This window comes from Triplophysa rosa, linkage group LG20 (genome assembly GCF_024868665.1).
Source record: "Triplophysa rosa linkage group LG20, Trosa_1v2, whole genome shotgun sequence".
Taxonomy (NCBI): Eukaryota; Metazoa; Chordata; class Actinopteri; order Cypriniformes; family Nemacheilidae; genus Triplophysa; species Triplophysa rosa.
In genome coordinates, this window is record NC_079909.1 from 1,630,492 (window position 1) to 1,636,319 (window position 5,828).

The following is a 5,828-nucleotide window of genomic DNA, read 5'->3' on the forward strand; positions in this document are numbered from 1 at the left end:
GTCAGAAGATACGAGCGACGTCACATACTTTATAAATATGGGTGTTTTTGAATATTTTGGGTTGTTGGCTTTTAATGGAGTGAGGAGATCGTCTGACAACCCAAAGCTTTGTTACTTTTTACATCTGATAATAAAACTTCTATATAATTTGGAGAAAAGTCTCTTTCAAATTTTTGAACATGCAGGACTGCCTTTAAAGTCCAACAGTAATTAGTCAATTTGTTGATTATAAGTTGATAATTTTAATGTAAAAAAATTAATGGTTCCAGATTTGCATTTTTAGTTGCTTAATTGCTATGTATTTTTTTTAATAATATTGAGATTTTAACTGTTCACAGTATTTGTGATGAGATCTTTTTGGGTAATGTGTAATTTCTCACTATTTTCATAAATTTTACAAACCAAGAACAAATCCTCATATTACCACAACAATCATTAGATACAGTTGTCTACAAAATAGTTCAAAATGAGCTCCACCTCAACCAACTACAAGACTAGATAATCTTGAGTAATAATAATCAAACGAAATATGATTCACTGGAAAAGAGAATTTTAGGTCTTCAGCACTGGGCTGAGGAAAAACAACTGTGGCCACATGCCTGTGTCCTAGTTTAGGGTGCTGTTGAAACCTGTTTGGAGACATGGAATAAGCACATTATAATAAGGACATAGACAAGCATGACAAAAAAAAAAGCAATTATGATGAAGAATCATTATTTCCCAACACTAAATGCAAGTTCACCCATTGCCATTTTGATAAAGGAAAATTAATGATATATAAAGAAATAATATGTTGCCTAGTAATGTTACTTTTACCTTTTTTTGTGGACATTTTTACTGTATTTCTGTATTTTGTTTTCAGAGTCTCACAGCACCATCAAAACCTAACATAAGCATATTGTAAATACAGAAAGGGGCAGAAATAAATAAAAATGTTCAGGCATAAATGTGACAACAGTTTGTTGTTCATGACAAAGATAGTAAATCTATATAGGTTTTACTGCCCTTTCACCCACAGGGGACCAGAAGTGTCCCCTGGAAGAAGAAAAAAGGGCACATTTCAAATGGCTATAACTCAAAGTCCAATGAGCATATCAAAGGGAAAAACAGCAGGACAACTACTTATCCTGTGTTTAATAAATATTGTTGGACACAGTTTTCTCACATATACAGAAAGTTTGTAAAAAAGTGTTTTAAAAAGTGTTTAGAGTAAAATACCAAATTTCGACCTGGCTCTCAAATATATCATAAAGATTTGCACAATGAACAAATTTAGATATCCCTTTGTTCTTTAAATATAGTATTTAGTTTATTTAATTACTAAAAGTTTTTTAAACTACATTACCCATAAACCTTTGTCACTCTATCGATGGGACATTGCACTGTAAATTGAAGTTCCCTACTAACGCTATAGGGTTAGGTTAGGATTTCGGTAAATGGTTAATTTCTTGCAACATAGCAATCCGTCATTGTTCAATGACAGTATTACTGAAGTCATAATGTCAGTAAAACATAGTTTGCAACATGAAGCACCTTGTATTTTTGCCTAAAAGTTAGTCCAGCCACAGCATGTCAAAATCCACCTCATACATAATTGTCCCAATATGGTCATTACAGATCTTCCAGCTGAAGGTGGGTTATACCAAGACTGTATAAAATGGTTATACCAGAAGGTTAGTTAAATATTTATTTCTTCTCACTAAAAATAAATATATATTTTAATACATAAAATATATTACTCTGCTATACACCATATTCTAAGAAATGAAGAGGGAAACATTTAGATATGAAACATGAAAGGGTTATAATTACATTGACCTGTAGTTTGTACAAGAATGTAAATATACAGTACACAGAATACCACTAAGCATATGCCTTTGAGGTTATAGGTGAAGGAGAATAACATGGGGACAAGCATACACTATGGGGTGGTTGTATATAAACTTTAAACCAGTCTTTTGTGGCTAAGGAAAGAGAAAGAGACATTCTTTTGGAAGAATTTGAGGCTCTCAGTCCCTGGGGGCCACATGGCTTTTCTCACTTTGGTGAACAGTCCTGTCCTCCCCCAAGAACCTCCTTTGAAGTCCAGGGGAGAGTATTGGAATCTGTCCTGGTCAGTGATGAAGGTGTTGAGATAGGGCAGTTGGACTAGACTCGTTGGTGCCTGGTAGAAACCCTGGTGAGAGGTTACTGTGTTTTACGATCTTATGATCCCAGCTGGTAAACTTTGATCCGACTAGACCCTACAATCTAACCCCAACCTCACCCTAAACCTAATCCTAACCACTTCTCAGCCATTTAAAATACAACACGAGAATAAAAGTACAGTCAAAGGTATTTATTGCACAAACTGACCAAAAGCATTACAAAATATAACAAACAACTCGTTTCGAAGACCTTGTTGCACCAAAGCCGTACGATAACTTTACATGAAGATGCCGTGCGTGTCCGTGAATACATGAAGGCCCTGCCCAAATGGCACACTCCGGTCTTGTGGACCTCCTCCGAGTCCACACTTGGTGACGTCAGGAAGTGCAGACCTATAGGGCACTAGGCATGAGTACACAAGGGTACATGGGAGTGCATTTTGGGATAGCTGTCGAGTCGACTGGAAACGTCAGCAATGGAATAGATCGCGTTCACGTTTTTATCGCATTTTTCTTGGGCCAACTGAGTTTAAAAGTGAGAAATGTTCTAAATCGTATATTAGACAAACTCTCAACCATGTCAAGGCTGAACGAAAGAATTTAGACATGTTCTTTGACAAACGAATGCTTAAACTTAGAACCTCCTATTTCAAGTTTCCAGTTTATCTCCCCCAAAAAAATACATTTCAAAATTGTATGTAATATTTATCCTTCTGGGGAGTTCCTATATTGTGTATTGTATTGTGTAAATTCTGTAACTCATTTCCAGAAAACACACACCCTATTTTTCCCTATAATTCCTGTTACCGGTGATCAGCGCAAGATGCATGCCGGTTAGAAATGTGTACGAGTTACGTATGCCTTGCTCTGATGTCATGCTGACGTATGTCAAAAAACTCGCGACGGCCAGGCGGCTGTATCGGATTCTTCAGTCGGGCGCAGTTGCTCTCCAGCGACTGCGCTGATGAAAAGCACGATGCGAAACAACTTGCTGACGACACAGCTTAAATGCTCATTGGGCGAGAATGTCAGCAGATATCTTTTTTCTTAAGTGTTCCATTAATAAGTCCATTAACTAAAGTAGGTTTTGAGATTTATATGTGGAAAAAACACACCTATGTGAAATATATAGTCCTCATAACCACCTTGATGTAAAAGCAGTGGCAATTCAATTGCATAGATTTAATCTGCGATAAAAAACACTTTTTTATTAAAGTATAACAAAAACATTACAAAACAAGATGGTATACAGTTTACATTCAAAAACAGACAAAAATAATAATAAAAGATAATACAAACCAAACAACAAAAACAAAAAAGAAAGAAAAAAAATCAAAATGTTCAATCCATCCATATTTATAAATTCAAAACAAGAAATATAATTTATATTATCCAATACGTCTACTCAACTCAACTCAACTTTATTTATATAGCGCTTTTTACAATTGTCATTGTTACAAAGCAGCTGTACATACCCCACCGTACTGGACTTGCGATTTGCGTGACACCTCATTGTTTATTGCTACAAATTGAAAACGGTCGGATAAAGAAGATTTAAACCATTTCAAAGCTATTCCTTTAATGCCGACGTAATTTTCGAGACTATGTAGGAGTGTGCTGTGGTCAATGGTATCGAATGCAGCACTAAGGTCTAGCAGCACCAATAACGAGATACAACCTCGGTCAGACGCCAATAGCAGATCATTTGTAACTCTGATCAAAGCAGTCTCTGTACTGTGACATGCTCTAAATCCAGACTGGAATTCTTCATTGATGTCATTCCTTTGGAGGAAGGAGCATAATTGAGTTGAAACTACTTTTTCCAGAACTTTAGATATGAAAGGTAGATTCGATATAGGCCTGTAGTTCCTTAGTTCTCTAGGGTCGAGTTGGGGTTTTTTGACAAGGGGCCTTATAACAGCCACCTTATATGCTTTAGGCACATGTCCTAATGTCAGAGATGAGTTAATAATACCAAGAAGAGGATCTATAATTTCTGGGAGCATCTCTTTCAGTAGATTTGTAGGTATAGGGTCTAGTATGCATGTTGTTGATTTAGATGATCTAATAATTTTAGACAGCTCATCTTGATCTACGGTATAAAATAATTGCATTTTCTCCTTAAGGGCGCTGTAGTTAGTTTGTTCAGCGGGTTTCACTTCTGATTGCATTGTTATAATTTTTTCTCTAATATCTTGGATTTTATATGTGAAGTAGTTCATAAATTCATCACTGCTATGCTGATATACAGGATCAGAAGTCACTGACGATTTATTTTTTGTTAATTTAGCCACCGTGTTAAATAAAAACCTAGGGTTGTGCTGGTTTTCTTCTATTAGTGATGAAAAGTAGGCGGATCTAGAAGTTATTAGGGCTTTCCTGTATTTTCGAATACTATCCTTCCATGCTGTACGAAATACCTCTAATTTAGTTTTCTTAAAGTTGCGCTCCATTTTTCGGGCCGCTTTCTTTAGAGCCTGAGTGTGTTCATTATACCACGGTGTGGGGCTGCCATTTTTAATCTTCTTTAAACGTAGTGGAGCAACTTTGTCTAGCGTTACCGAGAAGGTGGAATTAAAATTTTCAGTGGTAATGTCAAGATCTTCAACGTTATTTCTCATGATTTGAGACAATTCGGGCAGATTATCGAGAAACGCATCTTTGGTAGTTGAAGTTATTGTTCTACCATATTTGTAACAATGAGTTTTATTTGCAGCCGTAGGCCAGTGAAGCAAACATAATACCAGATAATGATCCGAAATGTCTTCACTCTGCTGAAGGATTTTAACGTCGTCCACATTTATACCGTAAGACAGTATTAAATCTAAAGTATGATTACGAAGGTGAGTGGGTCCTGACACATGTTGACTAATGCCCATGGAGTTAAGAGTGTCTTTGAAAGCCATTCCTAAGGCATCTGTAACGTTATCTACGTGGATGTTAAAGTCACCAACGACAAGGAGTCTATCTGCGGCCAGTACTAGTTCTGATAAGAACCCACCAAATTCTTTAATAAAATCTGTGTGGTGCCCTGGAGGCCTATATACAATAGCTAGAATCAATTTAAAAAGTGTTTTATCTTTAGTATTAGGTGTTGAAACATGAAGAACCATGACTTCAAAAGAATTATATTTAGAGTTCGACTTCTGGGAAATGCTAAGAGAGTTATTGTAAAGTGCTGCGACACCTCCCCCTCTGCCTTTTAGACGAGGCTCGTGTTTATAATAATAATCTTGGGGGACAGATTCATTTAAAGCAATATAATCATCTGGTTTTAGCCATGTTTCTGTCAAACAGAGCATGTCTATTTTATGATCTGTTATCATATCGTTAACAAAAAGTGCTTTATTAGAGAGAGATCTAATATTTAGCAATCCGAGTCGTAACAGTTGATTATCTGTATTTTGTTCATGTTTAGTTTGTTTAACGTTTATTAAATTACTTTCAAGAGGTTTACGCATTATTTTATGTTTGCTAATCCGGGGGACAGACACAGTCTCTATTTTGTGATGTTTGGGAGAACGGATTACTACATGTTGTACATTTTGTGTATTCTGCGACGTGAGACGGCAAGCAGACAGTTGGTTAAGCCATACTGTCTGCTCCCTGACCTGGGCCCCAGCGAGTCAAGTTTTAGCATTAGCATTAAGACTTTTTGCCATATTTCTAGACAGGATGGAA